Source organism: Phoenix dactylifera, chromosome 14 (genome assembly GCF_009389715.1).
Source record: "Phoenix dactylifera cultivar Barhee BC4 chromosome 14, palm_55x_up_171113_PBpolish2nd_filt_p, whole genome shotgun sequence".
NCBI classification, from domain to species: Eukaryota; Viridiplantae; Streptophyta; class Magnoliopsida; order Arecales; family Arecaceae; genus Phoenix; species Phoenix dactylifera.
Window position 1 is genome coordinate 19102235 of NC_052405.1, and position 27032 is coordinate 19129266.

Genomic DNA, 27032 nt, shown 5'->3' on the forward strand with positions numbered 1-27032 from the left:
ACCACCTTTCCGAGGCCTGCAATGTTACGCTCCCGGGGCCTGAGGAGAGGATGTCCCATCCTCCTCCAGGGAAGGTCGCCATCAATGAGGGCATTCTTCAGGCTGGGTTTCGCTTTCCCCCCTCGGACTTAGTTGTGCAGGTGCTTCGGGGTTTAAGAGTGGCGCCGACGCAACTGGTGCCGAACTCATGGCGCGCCCTGACGGCCTTCCAGGTTCTCTGCCGCATGCACGAGGTTCCCGCCACCCTGAATGTCTTTTGGGAATGCTACGGCCTGAGCGGCCACCCCCAGGACAAAGGGTGGTGGTGCTTTGCGGCGCGGCGAGGGTGCGGCCTCGTCAAGGAGGCTCCTTCCTCCATTCACGGCTGGAAGGAGCGTTTCTTTTTCATTGACGTAGATCCCTCTTGGGGAATCAGGGCAACCTGGGAGACGCCGATGAAGTCCCCGATTGGCCTATCGAGGTTGTCGAGGAAGGAATCCGATGGCGTCGCCATCTTGAAGGGGTTGGTTGCCGAGGGCCGGCTCCCCTCGGTGGCTTGCCTTATTTCCGAGGATACCTTGGTGAACGTTGGTCTGAGCTCGATCCCCACTGACCGTGAGCCCGCCACCCTTTCTTTTTTAGCTCTTTTCTCCTCTTTCGTCTCGTTCTTTCCTTCAGTTTCTCAACCTCCGACCACCTCGTCCTTTTTGCAGAGATCGACGATGTCATGCGGTCGGACAAGGCAACGGCTGTTGGTAGGACGTCCCTACTGGAAGCAGTCCGGAGGAAGAAACGAGCTCCTCCGAGCGGGGCCCCACCGGCGAAGAAGTCCCGCCGGCAGGCGACTCCGACGCCGACAGACGGGTCCGGACCCACCGATCAGGGGGACGCCGCGGGCGCGGACCGGGAGTTGATGCTGTATCAGCCCTCCGATGCCGAGACTACCGTTTCTCCGGAGGCATCACCCGGGCGCGGCCGAGATGGACGGGTCGGACGTGATCGGTCCCCAGCCCAGCCTTTGACTCGGTCGGCTCCGGATGATACGAGGAGGGACGCGCCGAGGCCCCGGCCGAGCGGGACCCTGTCAATTCCAGGGGCGGTCCCCGCCCCGAGCATGGTCAGCATGACTCTTCCCCAAGCGATGGGTAAGGGTAAGGCTGCAGAACCACCGTCCGACTCCGGAGAGAAGTCGGGGTCGGCCTTCACTTTCGCCGGCGCCCGAAACCTCATCGAGACGGTGCTGCTGGAGAAGGACCGCAGGCAGGTCCGGGAGATGAGGGTCCCTGACATTGGGGCTGCCAGCTGCGTCTGTCTCATGTCGGTGAGTGTTCTTTTGGTCGCTTTCATCATTTATAGGCTCTGTTGATCCCCGCCTGACGCCCTCGTTTTTCCTATCTCTTAGCTCGCCCAGTACATGATCCGCCTGGAGGAGTGCTACGAGGAACAGGCGAGGCTTCTGGCGAGGGCCGAGAGCTAACTGAAGGCAGTAGAGGAGGGAGGTCAGGCTGCGGCGGGGAGGACGACCAGGGACCTCGAGATGAGGCTCCAGGTGGCCGAAGAGCGGGCACTCGGCTTCGTCACCCTCGAGAAGCAACTGTTGGAGGCTCAGGAGCAACTCAAGGTTGCCTCGGGTCTCGAGGGCGAGATCAAGAAGGCGGAGGAGCGGGCCGAGAAGCAGTCCCGGAAGGCTGCCGACTACCGGGAGAGGTGGGAGAAGGCCCAGCGGTCAGCCGACAACGCCTGCAACCGAACCCGGTCTCTTGAAGCCAAGCTGGGCGAATTGGAGTCGGCCTTGGAGAAGTCCCGCGCGAGCGACCAGGAGCTTCAGTCGCGCCTGGAGGAGGCTGAGGCTGCTCGCATTGCTGCCGAGGCGAAGCATAAGGAGGCTCAGGCTGATCTGCTGAGGATCTCCTCCGAGGCGGACGACCGGATTGTGGCGAAGGTCTTGGAGGCGAAGGCTCAGATTATGGAGCGGGCAGAGGCGGCGCTGGCCGAGAAGAGTGCGGAGATCGGGCGTCAGGCGGTACAGGCTTATCGTCAGTCCGCCGAGTTCACCCGTGATATGTCGGAGGCGGTACAGGCCTATCGTCAGTCTGACGAGTTCGTCCGCGACATGTCGGACGCGGGGTCCGACTCCTTTGTCTTAGGCTTCGAGGAAGGCCTGGCAAGGGTGTCGGCTAAGTACCCCGAAATTGACCTGAGTGGGATCTCCCTTCTCGACTCCCCTCCGGCGCCATTGCCTGCTGCTTCTCCAACCGTCTCCCTACCCCCTGCGGACGTGGCCGGCGTTCCCGACCCGGGGGTTCCTCCAAGCTGACCTTCTGTATTTTCGTTCTTTTCTTTGTGTGTTGGCGTTTTGCCAAGTTGTATGGGTCTCGGCCCTGAAACAATGAAAGTTAATGCAAATAGAGTTTCTTCATTTCACTTTCGTCCTTCTTCTTTTTAACTCTTGGTAGCGTCTCGCTGACTCCCGACTCTTGAAATTCTTCTGGCGCTAAGCCAGGCATCCGAGGGTTAGGCCTCAGGAACTTCTTCCGGCGCTAAGCCAGGCATCCAAGGGTTCGGCCTCAGGAACTTCTTCCGGCGCTAAGCCAGGCATCCGAGGGTTAGGCCTCAGGAACTTCTTCCGGCGCTAAGCCAGGCATCCGAGGGTTAGGCCTCAGGAACTTCTTCCGGCGCTAAGCCAGGCATCCGAGGGTTAGGTCTCAGGAACTTCTTCCGGCGCTAAGCCAGGCATCCGAGGGTTAGGCCTCAGGAACTTCCGCTCGTTGGTCGGCCAAGGCTGGCGCAAGCCGAGGCGACCGGTCGGGGCTTCAGGCTAGTCTGCTCCCGGGACGATCATCGGGTTAGCCTGGCATCCGAGGGCCGTGCCTCGGGAGATTCCGCTCGTTGGTCGGCCAAGGCTGGCGCAAGCTGAGGCGACCGGTCGGGGCTTCAGGCTAGTCTGCTCCCGGGATGACCATCGGGTTAGCCTGGCATCCGAGGGCCGAGCCTCGGGAAATTCCGCTCGTTGGTCGGCCAAGGCTGGCGCAAGCCGAGGCGACCGGTCGGGGCTTCAGGCTAGTCTGCTCCCGGGATGATCATCGGGTTAGCCTGGCATCCGAGGGCCGAGCCTCGGGAAATTCCGCTCGTTGGTCGGCCAAGGCTGGCGCAAGCCGAGGCGACCGGTCGGGGCTTCAGGCTAGTCTGCTCCCGGGATGACCATCGGGTTAGCCTGGCATCCGAGGGCCGAGCCTCGGAAAATTCCGCTCGTTGGTCGGCCAAGGCTGGCGCAAGCCGAGGCGACCGGTCGGGGCTTCAGGCTAGTCTGCTCCCGGGATGATCATCGGGTTAGCCTGGCATCCGAGGGCCGAGCCTCGGGAAATTCCGCTCGTTGGTCGGCCAAGGCTGGCGCAAGCCGAGGCGACCGGTCGGGGCTTCAGGCTAGTCTGCTCCCGGGATGATCATCGGGTTAGCCTGGCATCCGAGGGCCGAGCCTCGGGAAATTCCGCTCGTTGGTCGGCCAAGGCTGGCGCAAGCCGAGGCGACCGGTCGGGGCTTCAGGCTAGTCTGCTCCCGGGATGATCATCGGGTTAGCCTGGCATCCGAGGGCCGAGCCTCGGGAAATTCCGTTCGCTGGTCGTGCGCCTGGCGCTTGCCGCCCGACGGGATTTCTCCGTGGCCAGCTGCGATCGTGTTTCTCCTCCTCTCCAAGCGTCGCCTGGGGAACACCAGATGAGCATTAAATGCTAATTGAGGGGTTACCTGGGAAATCGGATCGCCAGTTGCTGCTTGCGAGGAGTGTCAGTTAAGCGGCCGCGATACGCGCGTTCTTCGAGGCGGATGCGGCCTGGGCGCGAGCGGAGATATGTGGACCTAGGGGTACAGGCCACCCGGAGTGTCTTGCACAAAGAATGCGATTAAGGAGAATAACGCTTAGAAAATCGCGGGAAGATACTTCTCGAGAGCCGAATCGGCTCCGGATTCAATGCGCCCGCATTTATTGGAGCCACCCGCAGCGGAACGACCGGGGGGCCGCAGTTTGGCTATAAATATAGGTGCAGGTGCGATGGAGCCTGCCAAGCCGGTGCTGTTCAGGTTGCCATGGATCGTGGGCCTCCTCTCCGGCGCATGGTTGAGAGACCCCTATCGAAGGAACGGGAGGCGCGCCCTTCGCGACTTCCGCCAACTAGCCGTTTCATCTGGGATCAACAAGGAGGTTCTCCCCGGCGGAACTCCGCTCTAGGCGTTTCATCCGGGATCACGTCTCCCCTCCTTGAAGTTCGGCCTCCCGATTGAGCTCCGCACCAGGCGCTTGATCCGGGACCGCGCCTCCATATGCTCTTCTCCCTTGTATTCCTTCTCTCCCCTAACACTGGGGAGGACCGGAATATCCCTTGGAGGTGGCGTTCCCCTGGAGGCAGCGGGAGCTTCGTCTGCGGCGGCTCCTCGTCTTTTTCGTGAGGCGTGGATGGCGCCTCTGGGTAGGAGCAGTGTGGACTTCTCCTTCGTCCAGTTCTTCTTCATCCGCGCCGGCTCTTCGTCTTCTTCGTGAGACGCCGATGGCGCCTCCGGTTGGAAGCACCCACTTCCGGCGGGATCGCAGCCGCTTCGGATGGAGGTTTCGGGATCCCAGATCTTCAGCTCCTCGGAGTCTCCACCTCTTCTTTACTTTCTTTACACCCTAATTCCCCTCTGGGAATTCCTTGTAATCACACGAGCACGCCATTGTAACCAGAAATTATTGAAATGAAAAGTGTTACACATTTTCAAACTGTCTTTCTGGCATTGTCGTTCTACTGGTAATACATCCGCAGGTTAGCGGAATTCCAGCTCCTTGGAATTTCTCGACCATCTAGGGCCTCCAACTGGTAGGAGCCAGGTCGGTTTACCCAGTGAACCCTATACGGGCCTTCCCAATTTGGCGCTAGCTTCCCACCTTCCGCAGGTTGAGATGCTTTAGCTCGCCTTAGCACCAGATCTCCGATTCTGAAAAGCTTCGGTCGGACCTTGGAGTTGTAATATCGGGCTACCCTCCGCTGATACATCGCCATCCGAACCTGCGCCATTTCCCTCGCTTCTTCCAAGAGATCCAGGTTCCCTCGGAGTTGCTCCGAATTGGCCTTGGGTCGGTGCGCGGCCACCCGAGGTGAGGGGAGTCCGAGCTCCACGGGGTCAACGGCTTCCGTGCCATAGGTTAGGCTGAAAGGCGTCTCCCCGGTAGGGGTCCGATGCGTGGTCCGATACGCCCAAAGGACATTCTCGAGTTCTTCGACCCAAGCTTGCCCCGTCCGACCGATTCGCACTTTGATTCCTTGGAGGATTGTCCGATTTGTGACCTCGGCCTCGCCGTTGGTTTGGGGATGCGACATAGATGTGAACCGATGCTCGATCCCGAACTCCTCGCAGAAGTCACGGAAATGCTTGTTGTCGAACTGTCGGCCATTATCCGAGATGAGGACTCGAGGTACCCCAAATCGGACAATGATGTTCTTCTTCACGAACTTCCGGACTTGCGCCTCCGTGATAGTGGCCAGCGGCTCTGCCTCCACCCACTTGGTGAAGTAGTCGATTGCAACAATCAAAAATTTCCGCTGAGCTGAAGCGACGGAAAATGGTCCGAGGATATCCATTCCCCACTGGGCGCAGTGATTGGTGCCAAGGGGACAGAAGGGACTCTCTGGACGTTGGCGCGGCGCTGGCAGGCGTCGCATTTCCGTACATGATCCTTTGAGTCCTCCAACAAGGTAGGCCAATAATAGCCTTGCCTCATGATCTTGTGCGCCAAGGACCTAGCCCCCGAGTGCGATCCGCAGACGCCTTCGTGGACTTCGCCGAGGACGTAGGCCGCTTCCGAGGGGCGGAGGCACTTTAAGAGGGGGGCGGTGAACGAGGTCCGATACAGCCTCCCTTCATAGAGTACGTAGTGGGCGGACTTCATAACAAGTCGCCGAGCTTGATCTTCGTCTTCAGGGAGGATCCCTTCGGCGAGGTAGGCGACAAGCGGGTCCATCCAAGACGGCTCCGGATCAATCGCCATCACCGCTCCAGCCTCGCCGATGCTCGGGGTATCCAGGGTCTCCAGGTAGATCGCCCTCGACAAGTTGTGCGCGTCTGCGCTCACTAAGCGGGACAACCTGTCGGCCCTGGCATTTTCACTTCTTGGGACCTGCTGGATGTCGACACTGCCGAGGTCGGGAATGAGTGCTTGCACCTTCCGGACGTAATTCTGCATGGTCGGGTTCCGGGCCTCGAACTCCCCACGGACCTGCCCGACCACCAGCTGGGAGTCGGTGAAGACCTTCAGGCGCCGGATGCCGAGCTCCTTGGTGAGTTTGAGTCCCGTGACTAGGGCCTCGTACTCCGCCTCGTTGTTGGTCACTGGAAATTCGAACCTCAAGGCATACTCGGCTATCACTCCATCTGGACTGGTAAGGACCAGCCCGGCCCCTCCACCTTCGGGGTTCGACGACCCATCGATGTGAAGCGTCCAAATCGGGAGGTCGAGGATGGGTGTTTCCGGCGACCTAGGTTCCGCCTCCTGCACCGTGCACTCAGCGAGGAAATCCGCGAGCGCCTGGGCCTTGATGGCGGGTCGGGGCTGGTAGCGGATGTCGAACTCACCAAGTTCTATTGCCCACTTCACCAGCCGTCCCGCATTCTCTGGATTGCTGAGGATCTGCCGCAGCGGTTGATCGGTCAAGAGGGTGACAGAATGGGCCTGGAAATAGGGGCGAAGCCTCCTGGTCGCGGTCAGCAGCGCGAAGGCGATCTTTTCAGCCTTCGTATACCGCGTCTCGGCATCCCGTAGGACCCGGCTGATGTAGTACACAGGCTTCTGGAGCTTTGCCTCTTCCCGAACCAGTACCGCACTGACTGCAGTTGGGGAGACCGCCAGATAGAGGTAGAGCATCTCCCCTTCTTGCGGCTTGGACAGCAGGGGAGGAGACGCCAAGTATTCCTTGAGCTGGTCGAATGCTGCTTGACATTCGGCCGTCCAGCGGAAGTCTTTCGGGCGTTTCAACACCTTGAAGAAAGGTTGGCAGCGTTCGGCCGATTTTGCCACAAATCGTCCGAGCACGGCGACCCTCCCAGCGAGCTCCTGAACCTCCTTCACTTTGGTCGGAGGGGACATATCTTGGATGGCCTTGATTTTGTCCGGGTTGGCTTCGATCCCCCGCTGGTTGACAATGAAACCGAGGAACCTCCCGGCCGAAGCGCCAAAGGCGCACTTCGCTGGGTTCAGCTTCATGTGAAACTTCCGCAAGGTGGCGAAAGTCTCCTCCAGATCCGCGATGTGCTGGTCTGCATGGCGGCTCTTCACCAGCATATCGTCCACGTACACCTCCATGTTCCGGCCGATTTGCTCTTTGAAGATTTTGTTAACGAGGCGCTGGTAAGTGGCGCCAGCATTCTTCAGACCGAAGGGCATTACCTTGTAACAGTACAGCCCCCGGTCTGTTATAAAGGCAGTTTTCTCCTCGTCCTGTGGAGCCATCATTATCTGGTTGTAGCCGGATAAGGCGTCCATGAAAGATAGCAGCTGATATCCGGAAGTCGCGTCGACCAGTTGGTCTATCCGCGGAAGCGGAAAGCTATCCTTGGGGCATGCCTTGTTCAGGTCGGTGTAGTCGACGCACATCCTCCACTTTCCGCTCACCTTCCGGACAAGTACGACATTTGCCAGCCATTCGTGGTAGCTGACCTCCCTTATGAATCCTGCCTCCAAGAGTTTGTCTACCTCCTGGTCGACCACTCGGATCCGATCCGGGGCACAGTGTCTCTTCTTCTGTTTTACCGGTCGGTGGGTCGGGTCGACATTGAGGGCGTGAGAAATGACCTCCGGGTCGATCCCAGGTACCTCGGCCGCCGACCAGGCAAACACATCGACATTGGCTCGGAGGAATTCCATCAACCGGGCCCGAGCTCCCAGGTCGAGATTGGCGCCGACCCGGATTGTCTTGTCCGGGTGACCTTCCTCGAGGGGAACTTCGATCACACCCTCGGCCGGCTCCCCGTGCCGCAAGGCCACCTCGTCTCTGGCGTCGAGGGACTCGACACTTAAGGCTTCTACGGGCTTCTTCCCTTTGAGAGTTGCTAGGAAACATTGCCTTGCGGTCGGTTGGTCACCTCGGACCTCTCCAATCCCGGCCGCCGTGGGGAACCGCATGAGCAAGTGGTACGTAGAGACCACCGCGCGAAGGGCGTTCAGTCCGGGTCGTCCGAGGATAGCGTTGTAGGCCGAGGGAACACGGACGACCAAGAACCCGAGCCGCACCGTGGCTTCTGCGGGTGCAACGCCCGCAGTCACAGGCAGCTCAACGACACCTTCGGCCGAGATAGCGTCACCAGTGAATCCTATGAGGGGGGTGGATGTTTTGTGCAACAATTGTCTGGACAAGCTCATCTTTTGGAAGGCCTCGTAAAACGCTGAGCTTCCACTATCCACAAGAACACGCCTTACATCATAGTTTGCCATAGTGAGGGAGATCACCATGGCGTCATCGTGGGGGGTCTGAACCCCCTTTACATCTTCATCACAAAAAGTGATTACATTACCGACCCTCTGCCTCTTTGCGACGGCTGCCCCTGACGCTTCAGTCGAGCCCCCTGCATTCCTCTCGGGCCGGGGGCAGCCCCCAGTGATAGTGTGGATCACGCCCGCGACGGGTCGATTCTGCTCCCGAGGCTCCTGAGGGGCCGGATCGGCCGGACGCGGGTCTGCGGGGGGACGTCGGTCGTTCACATATCGACCGAGACGCCCTCGGCGGATGAGAGCCTCGATCTCGTCCCGAAGCTGGAAGCAGTCTTCGGTGTCGTGGCCGTGGTCCCGGTGGTACTCACAGTACGCCCGAGAGGGCCTCCTCCCAGGAATCTTCTTCATCTGTCTCGGGACCGGGAGGTCCTCCCGCCCCTTGATTTCCATGAGGATCTGGGCCCGGGGAGTCAGGAGAGGAGTGTACCGGTTGAAACGTCGGGGCGGAGAACGAGGGCGTAGGGCGCCGTGGTTCCTCGCCGGCGACGGGCTCCTGCGCCGACGTTGAGGCGTCGGGCTCCTCCTCTGGCGTGCCTCTTTTCGCCTTTTCTTTCCGAGCTTTGGAGGGATCTCGGCGGCCTCCTTGCTCCGGTGGGCGGCCGCCTCCTCGGCGTCCGCATACTGGTTCGCCTGGGACAACAGCTCCGGGAAGCTCCGCGGCAGGCGTTTGTCCAGGGAGAAGGTGAGTCTGCCCTTTCGGAAGCCACGCTTCAGGGCTGAAAGAGCCACTTCCTGGCTCAGGTTCCGGACTTCCAGCGTAGCCTTGTTGAAGCGGGTAAGATAATCCCGCAAGCTTTCTCCCTCGTTTTGCCGGACATCAAAGAGGGAGTCGGAGACCAGTCGCCGCCGGCTACTGACGGCGAAATGGGTGATGAAGAGGCGAGTAAACTGGTCGAAGGACTGGATTGAGTTAGCCTCCAAGCCGGCGAACCACGCCCTTGCCGGGCCACGGAGGGTCGCCGGGAAGGCCTTGCAGAGGAGAGGATCTGATGCTCCGTGGAGGAGCATAAGGGTCCTGAAACTCTCGACGTGATCCCGCGGGTCCGCCGCCCCGTCATAAGGCTCGATCGCCGGCATTTTAAACCCCGGCGGATTCGGGGTCCGCAGGATCCTCGAGGCAAGCGCCGGCTGGGAGGAGATCTCCAAGTCGGCGAAGGGATCTTTGGAGTGGCCCTTCAGGACCTGGAGTTGTCGGTGGAGATCGTCCACCCGCCGGTCCAGGGAGCGCGACCGGTGGGTGGGAGACAAGGAGCACCGAGAGGGGGACCGACTGGAGCGCGGGTTCCTTGAGGACTGGGAGGTCTGGGAACGCGCCCGGGCCCGCCTCTCGTACCCCGCGCAGCTCCGATGGGAAGGTCCCGGCAGAATGGACCGTGCTCGAGAATCTTCCTCGCGCCGGTGCTCCTCCCCATGGGAGAGGAAGGAGCGCGGGTTGAGGAGGACAGGTGAGCGCTCAGGGAGCGGCGGCTCCTGGGCCCGCTGCGGCGCCCGAGACATCACACCCTGCAGGTTCTGCACTGCCTCCGCGAGGGTGCGAACCTGCTGGGCTAACTGGTCGAACTGAGCAGCTTCGACCATCTGAATGGGGGGTGGAACGGTGGAGTGTTGCTGAGAATGTGTTGGAGACGCAGCGGCCTCCCGGCCGGAGGCGCGAGAGGCCCCGCGACCGGAGGCATTGGAAGCTCCACGACCACCTCGCCGTGCCATTACGATCGCTCTGAGATTCGGGCCCTTCCTCTAGCGCCAACTGTTGCTGGTGGTCCAAACCGAGAACGATTGGCACAGCGGTGTGAACGGGGCTCCGTTTGAGTTGCCTTGGTTGGTGTTGATCGCGCTCCACCTTCCACTGGGAAACCTGCAAGCAAGCCTCGCACCACCACTGGGGTAGTGGGGGCCCTCCGACGATCAAGTCAGAGGAGATTGGAGGAGAGGGAGAGATAATAGTAGCAAGTAAGAGAATGCTCTGAAAGTTCTTGCTTATCCTCCCCCTTCTCCCCCCAGCCGCATATATACCAGGCTGGGGGGCCCTTTTGGGGGGTTGGTCATCGTGTAGCACGATGGAGCTACCACTGACATGGCCGTTACAGGGCGTCGTGGGGCAGCGCTGGGTACGGCCATGACAGGGCGTAGTGGAGCTCCGCTTTGTATGGCTGTTACAGGGGATCGTGGAGCAGCGCCGGATACGACCGTTGCAGGGAGTAGTGGAGCAGAGGGCCGCGGCGTGCCTCTGGGAAATAGCCTGTCGTTGTCGAGAGATGTCCGACTCGGGGTCGGGCTGCGGAGACGAAGATGTCCGACTCGGGGTCGGATTGCTGGATCAAGGGGTAGCCGACTCGGGGTCGGGCTGCGGAGCCGAAGATGTCCGACTCGGGGTCGGATTGCTGGATCAAGGGGCAGCCGACTCGGGGTCGGGCTGCGGAGCTGAAGATGTCCGACTCGGGGTCGGATTGCTGGATCAAGGGGCTGCCGTAGTCTCCCTGGGCGCGCGTGCCGGTCACGTGGGGCATGGTGGCTAAGTTCCCCCGTAACAGTTTCCATAGGTTACTACTCCACCCTTCTTTGATTCCAAGGTGACAAATTGATCTTCGTCACCGATCATGTGTCTTGAACAGCCGCTATCTAGATACCATCGTTTTTCCACTTTGTCAGCTGCAAGACACACCTGCAATCAAGATCAAGAAGAAACTTTAGGTACCCAAACTAAGTTGGGTCCTTTAGGGTTAGTACTCCATGTTCCTTTTGGAACCCAAACTTTCTTGAATTTAATCTTTTGATTATAACTTAATTTGTTTTGACTGGATTTTCTAAAGTTACATTCATATGCTCTATGTCCTAACTTATTGCAGCAATAACAAGTAATATTTTCACTTTTAGCTTTTACAAAAATGTTCTTTAAGAATTTTTGTTTCCTATTTGTTTTATATCCTAAACCGGCCTTATCATATACAGCTTTTTGGCTATCAAGAATCAAATTTAATTTGGTCGAACTAAGAGTAAATTTATCTACCAAAGTTTTATATTTTTCAGCCTCTTCTTTTAGCTTAATATTTTCAGCAATTAGATTCTTGGTTTCATTTGCAAGTTTCCTACTTAATGTTTCACAGTTATGAGACAGTTTTAGCTTATCTTTGACAAGAGATTGATTTTCTTCTTTTAAAGCTTTATTTTTATTAATTAGTTTCTTATGTTCTTCCATGAGTTCTAAGAAAGCATCATGTAATTCATCAACAGTAAAATCACACTCAAGTTCAGAATCTACCTCATCGTCATTGGCCATATGACACATTTGGGCCGTCTCTTGATGATCTTCCTCCTCCGAACTTGATTCCTCACTTTCACTCCAATCAGCCATGAAATTCTTCTTTTTCAACTTTCTTGCCATCCACTTCAAATCTGGGCAATCTATCTTATAATGCCCGGGTTTGTTACACTCATAGCAAATGGGAGTTTCTTTTTCCTTTTCTTTGTCCTTACCCTTTTCTTTGCTTGAGTTACCTTTAAGGAAGGTTTTCTTTTTATGGAACCTATTCTTACCTCTCATGAATTTTCTGAATCTTCTCCCAAGCACAGCCATCCCTTCTTCATCGATTTCTTCATCATCATCTGAATCTTCCGATTCAGTTAGTTGTTTAGGGGTGGTAGTCTTTAGGGCAATGGGCTTTCTTCTCTTGACCTTATCTTCTGAATTTTGCCTCATTGTCAACTCATGGGTCATGAGAGATCCTAGAAGCTCCTCTAACTGCAGTGTGTTGAGGTTCTTTGCTTCTTGAATAGCGGTTACCTTGGCCTCCCAATTTCTTGGTAGAGACCTGAGAATTTTTCGCACCAAATCAGAGTTAGAGTAAGATTTTCCTAAACTCTTAAGCCCATTTATAATGTCAGTAAAACGAGTAAACATATCAGTTATGGACTCAGTCGATTCCATTTTAAACAATTCATATTTGTGTACTAATATGTTTATCTTAGACTCCTTAACTTGATTGGTCCCTTCATGTGTGACCTCAAGTCTGTCCCAAATTTCTTTGGCGGTAGTGCAAGTAGATATTCTATTAAATTCATTTACATCTAATGAGCAGTAAAGTACATTTATAGCTTTTGCATTTAACTGTGCTAATCTTCTATCACTCTCATTCCAATCCATTTCTGGTTTGGGTATGATAGTGCCCTCTATGTTAAGTGTGGGTGTGTGAGGTCCTCTAGTGATGATTTGCCATAGTTCATAATCTGAAGCTTGAATGAATATCCTCATTCTAGCTTTCCAATATGTGTAGTTTGTGCCATTAAATAGAGGTGGTCTATTTGTGGATTGCCCCTCACTCATTGCACATCCCACTTGGGTTGTCATGATCTTTAACTCTTGATTGTGAGATCAATGAGTACTATTAGAGCACCTTGCTCTGATACCACTTGTTGCCCTAGGTGACAATCCAAGAGGGGGGGGGTGAATTGGTTTCTTCTAAATTTTGGTGTTTTAAAAGCTTTCTTAATTAAGTGCGGTGGTTGCTTTCTTAGATTATTTGAATGAGTTAAACTAGAACAACGATGGAAGATAATGCAAGAATAAATGTAACCACAAGCACAATACAAACACAACAATATATAGTGGTTCGGTGCTCTCCTTAGCACCTACGTCCACTCCCCAAGCGACCCCTTGGAAATTCACTATAATCTCGCGGATTACAGTTGGATTGTTTTCCGGGCTCACAATCCAAAAACCTTTGTTGGTTTTACGGGCTCACCAACGAACCTATACACTTTGGTTTTCCGGGTTCACCAAAAACTTTTGTTGGTTTTACGGGCTCACCAACGAACCTATACACTTTGGTTTTTCGGGTTCACCAAAAACCTTTGTTGGTTTTACGGGCTCACCAACGAACCTTTACAAATAGTTTGATAAACAAAAAGAAAAGATTCAAACTTCTAAATGAGCAAATGAAACAATATTAACTACAAAGAAGAGTTAGAAAGTATTTATCGCTTTGAAGTGGCTTTGCTCTTCTTTGTCAAGGATGCTTCACTCTTCAAGGGAGGATGGAGCTCTTGATGACTCTTTGAATCTGGTCAACCCCTTTCTTTGATTCTTGAATGAAGCACTTGAATGAAGAAGATTAGGGCACTTTTGTTTTCTTGTGTACTCTTTGATATCTCTTTCAAAAGTTGTTCTATCTGATGAATAGTGCCCCTTTAAATAGCTTCCCACATCCTTTGGACAAGCCCCAATGGTTAGATTTGAAAAACTAGCCGTTACTGACCTTGGGAAGGACAAAAAGTACATCTGCAGAACTAGCCGTTATGCTTCAGCCCGTGTTTGGGTCGGCTCAACCTGTCCTTGGGTCGACCCAACATTCACTTGGGTCGACTCAAACATTCCTTGGGTCGACCCTCTCAGAAAACACAGAAACTTGAAATTTCAGCCTTCCTTCCCATGGGTCGACCCAACCATTCTTTGGGTCGACTCAAAGTTCACTTGAGTCGACTCAACTTCTTCTTGGGTCGACCCTCTCAGTAATTCCAGAGAACCATTTTCTGTCTGCCTTTCTGTCTTGCCTTTGGGTCGACCCTCTCAGGGTTTGGGTCGACTCAAGCTTGGGTCGACTCAACCACTGTTTGGGTCGACCCTCTCAGTAAATCCAGAGAACATATTTCTTTCATGTTTTGAGGTTCTTGAAGTTTGGGTCGACTCATGCTTACCTTGGGTCGACCCAACTCACTGTTCATCTGTGCCAATTTTGCAGAAGTGTGCCAAATGACTTCTTGATGTGCCGAGGTCGACCCAATCAACCTTTGGGTCGACTCAATCTACACTTTGCTGCATCTCAAGGTTAGATTCATTCAAATGAACAAAGACATGTATCTATATCAATTCATACAAATATACTGAGAGTAATGAACTTATAAATGAAGTATCAATTTAACTTATAATATACTCTAGATAATTGCTTGTTAATCATCAAAATAACACTATCATCCTCACTAAAGCATGTCACGATTCTTGCTCCTAGCAATCCTATTTATCTGTAAGAATATAAATGAATGGGTGTGAGCTATAAAAGCTCAGTAAGTAACCATACATAATCTTATCAGATCAAGCATAATATTTTGCATGCCAGTGCATTATTTTAAGAAACTATCAGTTGTAACAAAATAAGTATTTCATATAACATATAATCAAACCAGTCATAAAACAATGCATATCCAATGATGCAAGTTCACAAATATGATTTTGCATCATAAAACCTTTGCTATTATTCCATACTTTGAAATTTATATTCTCAGATGGTAGTGTAACTATGGCCGCTCTTATTCTCACGGCAAAGCCTTTACCACTACAAGGTCTATCTTTTAATTACTATTACCCACTGACGGGGGTCATAAAACCAAGTTACTTTACCCACTGACGGGGGTCGTATGCCGAGTTACTATTACCCACTGGTGGAGGTTGTATATAACAATCTGAGAATTCTTAAAACATATCATGCTTCTCATAAATCTTATCTCACGGATACGTTGGAAAGTGAATAATGGCATCATAATGTACAAAGTTCATAATCATGTTGAAAACTTTAATTTTCGTGCAACTTCTATATCATCATAAATTTATGTACATAGCATGATAATCATGATGAATGTCATCTATTTAAAATCATGCAACATTTGCTAACACATGCTTGATCCTAATTTGCAAAAACATAAATAATCACATACAATTTCATAATCAAATAGTCACATGTATTTGATAAAAACATAAGATTATATCAGGGTCACTTACCTTAATCTGCTCACCAAGTCTTATGCTTAGATACTAATTCTCCAATACCTAGCCATATCATTAAATTACATATTACTTACACATTTAATTTCTATTTATTGATAATCTTAAAATCATTTACAGCCCATCTATAGGACTCAATTTTATTTTCGGGTCCATAGTCTAATTCAATTTCTGATTCAGGCTCATGGCCTAATTTTATTTTTGGTTCAGGTCTAATCTAACTTCTAGTTCGGATTTAATTTAATTTATGGTTCAGGTTTGGTTCACCTTCTGGTCTGGGTCTGATCCAATTTTTGGTTCTGGTCTAATCAATTTTCTAGCTCAGATTTGATTCAATTACTAGTTCAGGTCTGGTTCACCTTCTGGTTCGGGTCTGAACCAATTTCTAGTTCATGTCTAATCATTTTTTGGCTCAAATTTGATTCAATTACAGGTTCAGGTTTGATTCAGCTTCTAGTTCAGACCTGATTCAACCTCTAATTCAAGTCTGATCCAGCTTCTGGTTCAAGTCTGAGCCAATTCCACTTCTGGTTTAGACCTAATTGCTCTCTGGTTCAGGTCATGCCCATTTGCATTCAAGCCCGAAGTTTAGTTAGGTTCTTATCATGCCCTTAGCTTGATTCAGTTACTGGCCCCATTTGTACTCAGGCCCAGTAACATAATTAATTAATTTATAATTAAATCCTATTAGTCCTAGTTAATTTAAAGAAAAATTTATGCTCTTCAGGCCCAGTTAATTTTAGATTTAAGAATACTAAGCTCGGACCAGGGCTCGCCCAGCCTCAGGCCTTTAAAGCTCAGATCATTTGAAGCCAACACCGGGATCAGGCCGATACCAACCCAAAGATTTTTTTTTTCTTTCTTCTTTTCTTTTCTTATTTTTCTTTTTTTTCTTTTCTTCTTTCCTTTTCCTTCCCGAACCCTCTTCTCTCTTCTTTCTTTTCTTCTTCTCTTCTCCTTTCTTCTTCCCTTCCCGATCTCTTCCTCTTCTCCTCTTCTCCCATGAAGCAAGGAGGTGAGCTTGGAAGGGGCCGGCCCGAATCCGGCGGCGTTGCAGCCGACCGGCAGCGCCTGCAGCCGACCGGCAGCGCCTGCAGCGGCCACGGTCTGACCTGCAGCAGCCGCAGCCCGGCTAGTCACTCTCCTCCATCGGAGGTGGAGGAGATGGGAGCTCGGGGCACCCACCGAGAAGGAGGAACCAGCTGAAGCCGGTGGTGCCCGCATAACGTGCGGCCGACGCCCGCGGTCGGCCCGGTGGTGTCCATGGTGGCATCCACGGCCCCGAGCTGGCAGCGTCCACGGCCAGAGGATAGAGATCCTCTTCCTCTCCTTCTTCTCCGATTACCTTCGGCTGAGATCAAACCAGTTCCACCCATAGAAACCAGATTTTGCTCAAGCCCCCGAGGACCCTTCTATGAATCAGAAGGTAGGTATGCATTTTAGGATTTTTAGATCTAGGTTTTGATGGGAGGAAAAGCCATAATCGAGTGGAAGGGAAGGCTCTTCTAAAAGGATCTACAAAAGGCTCCATGCTGAAAATTAAAAAATTTTCAAAAATCCGTGGCGGCACCTATTCAGGTTGCCTATGTACCCCTTCAAAAAAGGGATCAAGCCATACGTAGTTCTTATATTTTGAAAATACAGCGAAAAGATCGAATTAAATATTTTAATTTCAGCATGCAAGAGAGATCATATCTCAAATACGAGGACTGTTTAAACAATTATGCAAAAAACAACTATGCATGATTAATATAAGATCTGAAAATGAACAACCCCAGTTAAGTTCTAAACTTAACTAAGTTAGATTCAACTAATCTCTGAATGTATTAATCAATCTCCGAATACCCATTGCATAAGTTCTGGAGATTACTCCGTGAGGAGCCCCTATAAAGGTTTGAACCTCGGGAGATTGCACCCTATCAAATACTAGTATACCATTACCTCCATATTCATACCTTTATGAAAAACAGAGACAAATGGATCTGATGCTCGAGCTTCACTGCCACACAATTGTCTGGCCTCTACGAATGATCCATGTGAAACTCCGGATTGATCTTGTTTCTGCGGGAGTGATAGCTAGCGCAGAACACTGTTTTTGGCTAGAGATCTTCCTTGTTCTTGAAGTCACCAACACTTGAAGTTTCAAGGAGGAAGAAGATGGAGGATTTTGAGGAGGAGAAGAAGATTTCACCACCTCTGAAAATAGCAAGGGATGCGCCACCAAAAACACTTCTCAAGGGACCCAAAAACTTAGGCCGAAATGGAATGCTTGCTGCCTTTTTTTTTTCTTGTGTCTTCGACATCCCCATGAAAGTCCCTTCTTATTGTCGCCCCATCTCCTCACTCCACTCCTCTTCACACGCCAACCATCAGATTTGTTGGAGGATTGTGTAGAGTTTGGTAGAGTTTGAATTCAAAATTCAAACTCAAAAGGAAATGGGTGAATGGAACGCATGACATGTGTCATGGCGCCATGAAGTGAGAGGATTTGATCTTATCCAAAAATTTTCATGATTTCATCTCTTCATGTCGCCCCATCAGATGAAGCTCCTTGATGTTTGCCACGTGTCCCCATGCGCCATTAGTTTGCATTTAAATTTTAATCTCATTAAGATTAGTTCAATCATGGCGCCATGCTTGACATAGTGACATGTGGACTTTGTGATCCGAACGATTCGGATCAAATCCAATCCAAATGGGTTAAGTCCCATCAATAAGGCAAACTCAATCTCCTTGGGTTGAACCTAATCCAATCAGGTCAAACCTTGATTAAGCACAATCCTTTTTGGGTTGAACCTAATCCAATTAGGTCATATCCTGATGAAGCCCAAATTGAATCCAATTCAATTTGGCTCTTTCCGATTCCAATTACTTAATCAAATTGAGTTCATTAGCAATCTAATTGTTAATTAATCCTCCAATAATTCATTAATTATTTTATAGCAATATTATACTTAGGATAATTTGTCAATCGAATTGACCAAATTACCCCTAGATGATTCTTAATCGTCCATCAGTCTTTATGATCAATGTAGAAAACTTCTATGCGTGTGACCCCATAGATTCGAACATAAGCTGGTAGCACAGGAACAACTTTCTGTACTAATCGATGTGACCATCTAGTAATGCTACCTGACATCCGGATAGGCCAAATATATGCGAAGCAATATTCTGGAATCCTGGACTATGGTTACCGTATAATTAATCCCTATGACTCCTAATGCCAGGATGACATCAAAGTTCTGTCAACTCTGTAAAAGTACATCCATTCTGTGATTCAATTTTAGAAATTCTGTGATTCCTCACAAGGATTACCTTAGCCAAGGTTTTACTAAATTGAATACAAAAGCATTATCTCCTGTCACCAAAAGGGGTCAATTCCATCTTGACTCACACACCGACTTCACAAGTACTTGACTACACGCAGTGACCTTCCATCCCTGAATTAGAAATTCAGCTGGTCCGATACCAAAGTACAGTGAGTTACTTGCTAATCACTATGGTGCTCTCAAGTCTGAGGGATATATATACCCATATCCACTCGGAACATCTCTCGATAGCAGAGCGTTCCGGAATGGTCACGTTCAGTGAAGTGTACTCCTATACTTCACCTGTGTGGCATATCAGTGTCTCTACACTCCTTGGTTAAGAGAACAACCAACATATATGGCATACAACGACCTAATCTTGATAATGCTGTTGTCCTAGTAACAGCACATCATTTGGTCGCGAACTATTTTAAGGACTCGTAGATAAATCCCCCTTTATCATAAAAGAGTCCTAAGGACTTCATCACATAACAAGAGTTCATCTGAAGATGTATAAATAAAATGATGAATAATGCCAAATAACATTTTATTAATTAATCAATTCATATACAAATTCAATCATCAACAGGCTGACAATTGACTCTTAGGATACAATTCCCAACATCTTCGGCATGGGCCGGTCATGGCCTTCGATTGACCAAGCCAATGTTGGATCACAGCCGCCCACGGGTGAGATCTTCCCCCTCCTTCCACTACATCTTATGTCTTCCCTTCTTCTTTTATTTCCATTTTGATTATTACACTAGATTGATTGAATGTAATTCATGAGCAAGGGTGATCAGAAATTTATCTAGCTCTGAGGAATTGCGAGGCTTTTCCGGTGAAGTGTTGTGTCTGCTCCGACAGCTCAGTGCGGTGACGAGCTAGGGGTGTCTCCTCCTCCTCCTGCACCGCCGCTCGCGATCTGTCTCCTTTGCAAAGAAGGAAGAGAGGGTAAGAGGTAGTGAGAGGGTGGTCGATGGAGTCCCTCACTAAGGAATCAATGGGCTTTTATAGCCCTCGATCCAGCTCGGAGGGGTGGTGATCATGGCTGTTAGGCGGTTATAACCGCCTTAACAACTGTCGATCTCCACTGCCATTCCTTCCGAATTTTTCAAATGGACTGTCGACTATGGTCCAGGTCGGTCCATCTAGCCTGGTGTTTACAGGGACAATACGAAAATAGCATAGATCCAGATGTCTTGACCTTCAAAGACTTTCACCATCATTGTACTACTATTCGAAAGAAATAGATTTAGATAGAGCTAGGGTAGCTTAGGCTAGAGTAGTAGTAATCTAACTTAACATCACTCCTAAGATAGAGTGCTATTGATAAATGAAGTTAAGCTAAGATAAAATAAGATGCATTGATATATTGGATGCCGAAAGATTTTCCTTCTTTTTGGGCTACTTTTCTCTATTTATAAATTAAGCTACTCAAAACCACCTATGTCTTGTCATTCACATTTAGCCTCCACTCCCCAAATGGTTTGGATACCATTAATAATTGTTGATCCAAAAGATTTGATTTTGATGATGCAAAATATTTGAGTAAAAGGTTTACTAATCAATTACTTGGAGTATACTTGAATATTTGCGGAAAGCCAAGAAAAAATCTTTCAGTAACTCTCAACATGGAGAAATGAGGTCTAATTACCTAAAGTTCTGCACAAAGAGATTCGACTCCAATAATATCTTGAAGTGTCTCTTCAATGCTCACATGCAATAATAGTGAATTTCAACAAGAGTTATCTCAAGAGTTCACTCCGGCACACTGATGTAGACTGATATGCATTCATAAGTTAACCCAAAAGAACATGAGTTGACCCTTGAATAGTCTTAGACAAAAGACAGAGAGCTATAAAATTCATTATATTGGCTAGTCAACTTATAAAGATCACAAGTCAACTCCAGTCAGACAAGAGTCGACCCAAAAGCAAATGAGTTGACCCCGAATGGCTACAAACAAAAGATAAAGAATAGCAAAAATTCAGTTTGTTGGAGAGTTGATCCATAAAGATAACGAGTCGACCCTTGTTAATAAACAAATCGACCCTTAAAATAAAGGAGTCGATCGCATAATGTCACAAATGAAAGATAAAGCGCAGAAAAAATAACATCTAGTTTGAGTCGACTCCTAAAAATTATGAATTGACTCTTGAGAGTTACAAGTCAACCCTTAAAAATGACGAATCAACTCGTCTGCATCTCACAATAGTAACGACTAGTTTTCTATAAATCAAAACAACTGTTTTTGCTTTACAATGGCTTTTTTGACCTGTCTAACAACTAGAAGTGTCTCTCATCCATTCTTTAGTGGGATAAATGCAAGGGAATGCCAAAAGAAAGAAAAAGAAGTGAAATGACAAGGAAATAAATGAGGAAAAATTGAATAGCCAAAGAAAAAAAAGAAGTTTAAAAGGGAGAACATTCAAGTGCATTCATTAAGAGCTGAAAGATCACATCTTTCACTATTGAGAGAGTTGGTGAAGAGCATTCAAGTCTAATCAAGAGAAACCAATCAATTCAGAGCTTCATTTATGTTTGTGCACTTAAATTTTTGGAGTTGTGATTTATTTACTTTGTATTTATCTTATACTTTTCTGAGATAAGTTTCAGGATTTGAAACTTGGAGAAAGGTCCATCCAAATCTTGAATTAGATTGTATTGAGCCTGAGGAAAGGCTCGGGTGTGGTTTTGGTTAATGGCCAGCAAAAATCAACTGGGTTGATTATGAGTCCGGTCAAAACAATTAGAATGTAATCTTGGAGAGATGATAGTGGAAATTTCTAAGAAAAAATGTCTTGGAGAGTGGACGTAGGTGCAAGGTTGGTGCCGAGCCACTATAAATTTGTTGTGTTTATAGTCCATGACTTTTGTGGTTTGATCTCCTACATATTTACTTTTGCTAGTTACTCGTTGCAACTTACACATATTCATTAAGTTTTATTCCGCTCCATTTTACTTAAAGTTTTTTTGAGAAGCCTAATTTACCCCCCTTTTGGGCTGCATGGCTGGACAACAAGCGGTATCAGAGCTTTGATACTGAAGCCCTTCATTGACCTAACAGTCAAAGAATTATAGATCCATGGCGGCCCCAATTGGAACTTCTATGGCCGAAGGACAGTCAAAAAACAGACCTCTTTTTTTCAATGGCACACTTATTGGAAAGTACGCATGCAAATTTTTATTCAAACACTGGATTATGACAAATGGAATATTATAATTAATGGTCCTCACACACCTACAAAAGTCATTGATGGTGTGAAAGCTCTTCCCAAATCAGAAGGAGAATAGGATGAGTATGATGAGAAAATGGCACGACTAAATACTAAGGCCATGGATGTTTTATATTGCTCTTAGATGCTAATAAATTTAATTGTATTTCAACTTATATTTCTACTAAAGAGATTTGGATAGATTGGAAGTAACTCATAAAAGCACTAACCAAGTCAAAGAATCTAAAATTAATATGCTTGTATATAAATATGAATTATTTAAAATAGAATCAAATAAGCCCATCACTTAAATATTTACTTATTTTACTAGTATTATAAATGGTCTTAAAAGTCTTGGCAATTCTTGTTGACCCTAAAGGGTTTATTCTGATGATGCAAAATAATTGAGTAAAAGGATCACTAATCTATTGCCTTGAGTATGCTTGATTGATTTCAGAAAGCTAAGAAGAAAGCCTTTAGTAACTTTTTTTTCGGTACAACGGCTGCTCACCCCATTTTGATGTAGGTGCAGCCAGCAGAATCAAGGGCTACAGTTTGACACAAAGGCAAGGGGGTGCCCCCTGATGTGGCCAAAGGACCTCTCCGGAGTGCTGTGCAATATAGGAAGCAATCTAGTCTGCCATCTTGTTCGCCTTCTGATACATGTGCACAACCTGAAAGGCATTATAGTCTCTCAACATCAATCGAATGTCACATAGTAAGGGACTCCCATCCTCCGTCCATCTCTCTTCTTGTATCCAGTCAATCACCATGGCCGAGTCTCTCTCAAGGATGATACTCTCAGCCTCCAGCGTCCGTCTCACATAGGAGATGCCCTTCCATGCTGCCCTAAGCTCCGCCTCTATAACTGACAACCCATTGGTGCTCTCCCGCCTGCAGCGATCATTTATGAGTCATGACCTTTGATCACAAACCCCACACCAACCCTGTCGCCATCTTCAGGACCACTACCATCGAAGTTCACTTTTGGATAGCCGAGGGGTGGGGGCTCCCAAGAAATAAGAGAGAACCTAGGTGCTAATGCAGCCGAGCGGGGTCCCCAGATGTCCCTGGCCATCCTAGATGAATTTGTTGTAGTAGTCCTGATGATCTCCACCACCTAGATGCAAGCTCTCTTGACGACGCACCTCGGAGACTCCTGCCTGTCATCGAAAATCTGGGTGTTCCTATCCAACCATATATGGTACGCCATATAGGCCACTCGAATCCCCTACGCCCCCACCCTCTGGCTCCGCATAGTCTCCCTCAGCTAGTGTAGTAGGTCATCTGTAGATCAGGTGGACTGGAGCTAGAGAAGGCCACTGCATCCCCAGATCTATGCTGCCCACTCACACCCAAGCAACACGTGACTAATTGATTCCTCCACATCCGGGCACTAGGCACAACACAAAGTGATCCGACCACCTCTCCCCGCCAACATGCCCCTCATGGGAAGACAGCCCCATGCTACTTTCCATAGAAATAGGGCAACACGTGGATGAACCCCCAGCCTCCAAATCCACCTACCCTCCATCTACCTGACATCCTCTCCACCTATGGACTCCTGGACATCCGTGGTACGTACTCTGGACCTACCTGTAGCCGCCCAGACCAACCTGTCTGTCATCTCCACTGCGAGTAGCAGAATAGCCAGGATCAGCTCGGCCAACTTCGCCCCAACGACATCCCGAACCAGTGGCTCGTCCCACCTACTCCAACTCGGGACTATCAAATCACTAACTCGACGACCTTCCCGCCTTGAAGGATCGAAAAAGTTCAGCAAACCCAATTGTTCTCTAGGGCATCGATAGAGCGCTCATCACTAACAGCCCACCTGACCGCAGCCCTCACCATTAGTGCGTAAGAGCAAATCTCCCTCCATATAAAGGAGCACTGCCTCCTAACATGGAACTCCCTCATCACCATGGATACTCCATACTTAGCCCTCAGTAGGGCACTCCATAAGCAGTCGGGGTCCAGCATAAATCTGGTTGCATGTCGCATTGCTAGTACCTCTCGTCTTGTCACTAAAGACTGAATCCCTAAGCTGCCCTGACATACCGGCTGACAAACTACCTTCCATGCCATCAGATTTATACCCTTTCTCTCTCCCTAGCTACCCCAAATGAAATTTCTGAATAACTGCTCCAATGACCTCAGAAGGGACACAGGCACTATAGTATTTGACAACAGAAATACTGATATAGCGCTAACGACCGAACGCACCAAGGTGATCCTGCCCATCATCGACAATGCTTCGGACTGCCACCCTTCCATTTTGCATCTGATACATAGCTCCACATCTGCACAGTCCCCCCTCCGTAGCCGACGGCCTGTAATAGGGATCTCCAAGTACCTCATGGTACCCTCCAGCTCCCCCACTCTTAGTATCTCCTTGATAGATGTCTTCACCTGTGGCTTAGTTTGGCGGCTAAAGCTAATCGCCAACTTAGCCAGGTTGACCCATTGGCCATGAAGTTCATTTATTTGATTTTGATGATAAAATATTTGAATAAAAAGTTCACTAATCGGTTGCTTGGAGTATACTTGAATGTTTGTAGAAATTCCAAAAGAAATCTTTCAGTAACTCTCAATATGAAGAAATGAAGTTTAATTTTCTAAAGCTCTACATAAAGAGATTCAATTCTAAAAATACGTAGAATTGTCTCTTGAATGCTCACCTGCAATAACAACAAATTTCAAATTAGGCTATCTCAAGAGTCGACCCATGAATTATAACAAATTGACCCCGACACATAGATACAGACTGATACGCTTTGCCGGCTGACCCATAAGAATAAAATTCGACCCCAGAATAGTCACAGACAAAAAAACAGAAAGCTGTAAAATTTATTAAATTGGCGAGTCGATCCATGAAGATCATGAGCCAACTCCAGTCAAATAAGAGTCGACACCATAAACAAATGAGTCGACCCTTGAATGGCCATAAACAAAAGACATAAAGTAGTAAAATTATGTTTATTAGAGAGTCGACCCACGAAGATAACAAGCCGACCTCTGTTTGTTGGACATATTCTGCCGCTGTGCGGGCCATACCTTGCGGGGTCCCTGAGCAGCACAGGGAGGGTCACTGTCAGCATGTCCTGCCGCCTGCCAACGGTGATGGCTTGGTTAGTAGGTGGGTTATACCCGAGGGTCCCTGAACCCATGGCGAGGCCAGGTCAGAGTCCGGGGTGGGCGAGGCCTGGTCGGGGTCGACTCGTGGCGCTGCCTTTGGTGGGGTTTAAGGAAATAGAGTTGCACCTTCACTAACACCGGTCGGTTTTGGTGTAATGGTAGCGCTTGATCCTGACAACTGGTATCAGAGCCAGAGGTTTCAAGTTCGAAACCCAGGCATCACGTTGGGGGGGGGATGTTGGACATATTCTGCCGCTGTGCGAGCCATACCTTGCGGGGTTCCTGAGCAGCACAGGAAGGGTCACTGTCAGCATGTCCTGCCGCATGCCAACGGCGATGGCTGAATTAGTAGGTGGGTTATACCCGAGGGTCCCTGAACCCATGGCGAGGCCAGGTCGGAGTCCGGGATGGGCGAGGCATGGTCGGAGTCGACTCGTGGCGCTGCCTTTGGTGGGGTTTAAGGAAATAGAGTTGCGCCTTCACTAACACCGATCGGTTTTGGTGCAATGGTAGCTCTTGATCCTGACAACACTGTTAATGAACAAGTCAATCCCTAAACCAGAAGCGGCGACCCTACAATGGTTACAAATGAAAGGCAAAGCTCAACAAAAATAACAGCCAGTTTGAGTTGACCCCTAAAGTTTACGAGTCAACTTCTAAAAATAATGAGTCGACCTCTGAAAACGATGAGTCAACCCGTCTATACCTGACAACAATAACGGCTAGTTTTTCCATAAATTAGAACGACTATTTTTAATTCACAATGGCTCTTTTGACCTATCTAACTACTAGAAGTGTCTCCCAACCATTTCTTTGTGGTATAAACGCATGAAAACTCCAAAAGAAAGAAAGAGAAGTGAATGAGAAGGAAATAAATGAGGAAAAATTTAATAGCTAAAGAAAAGAAAAGGAGTTCAAAAGGGAGAACATTCAACGGCATTCATTAAGAATTGAAAGATCACATCCTCCACTACTGAGAGAGTTGGTGAAGAGCATTCAAGTCTAATTAGGAGCCAACTAATTTAGGTCTTCATTATTTTTGCATACTTAAATTTTAGGAGCTGTGATTCGTTTATTTTATATTTGTCTTATACTTTGCTGAGGTAAGTTTCAGGATTTGAAACTTGGAAGAAGGTCCATCCAAATCTTGAATTGGATTGTATTAAGCTTGAAAAAAAAGCTCGAGTGTGGTTTTGGTTGATTATTAGTGAAATCAATTAGGTTAATTATGAGCCCGGTCAAACAATCGGATTGTAATTTTGGAGAGATTATAGTGAAAATTTTCAAAAAAATATATCTTGGGGAATAGATGTAGGTGCATGGTTAGCCCCAAATTATTATAAATTTGTTGTTTTTGTGGCACTTGATTTATGTGATTTGATCTCTTGTATATATACTTTTGTTAGTTACTCATTGCAATGCACACATATTAATCAAATTTTATTCTTATATATTTTATTTAATTTTTTTAATAGAAACGTAGTTTATCTCATTTTTAGACTGGATAGCTGGACAATAATAACCTCTTCTCATGTCCTATGTCTAGATAAGTGCCTCATCATCAACTATGAGAGGAGTTATATGCCACGCGACCACTAGCACCATGGCCTCTAAAGGGCTCCCATGCTACCATATGTCGCCTCCTTTTTGCGTTTCTAGCAACAGACATGTTGACCACAAGGCCCCGGAGATAGCGCCCTTTCAGCTATATTCACCTCCAACCTGATGGAGGACGAAGATGGCATGTGGGTCATCTCTTTCTTGGCCCATTTTTATTGCCAAGCGGCTCTGGTGATGTATCAGCCAACTCACTTGTCCTTTGCCTCCAACTGACCTTCGACAACATCAGTGCTACTGTGCTCGGAACGCCGGTGTTAATCTTGATCGTCCTGCCTTTGCTTTCTTTCGCGGTGGCGCTGGCTTTGATCGGCCTACTACCTGCATCTTTGGCAGCTTTTCGGGATCAAGCGGCAGCCGACCAAGCTGAGGCGTCATCCTTGAAGTGGTCGGGGCCTCCTCGGGATTAGGGGCAGCAAGCCAGGCTGAGGGGAAGTAGCTGTTCTTCTCCTTTGGCACATAATCACCGGCGAACTTGAGAGGTC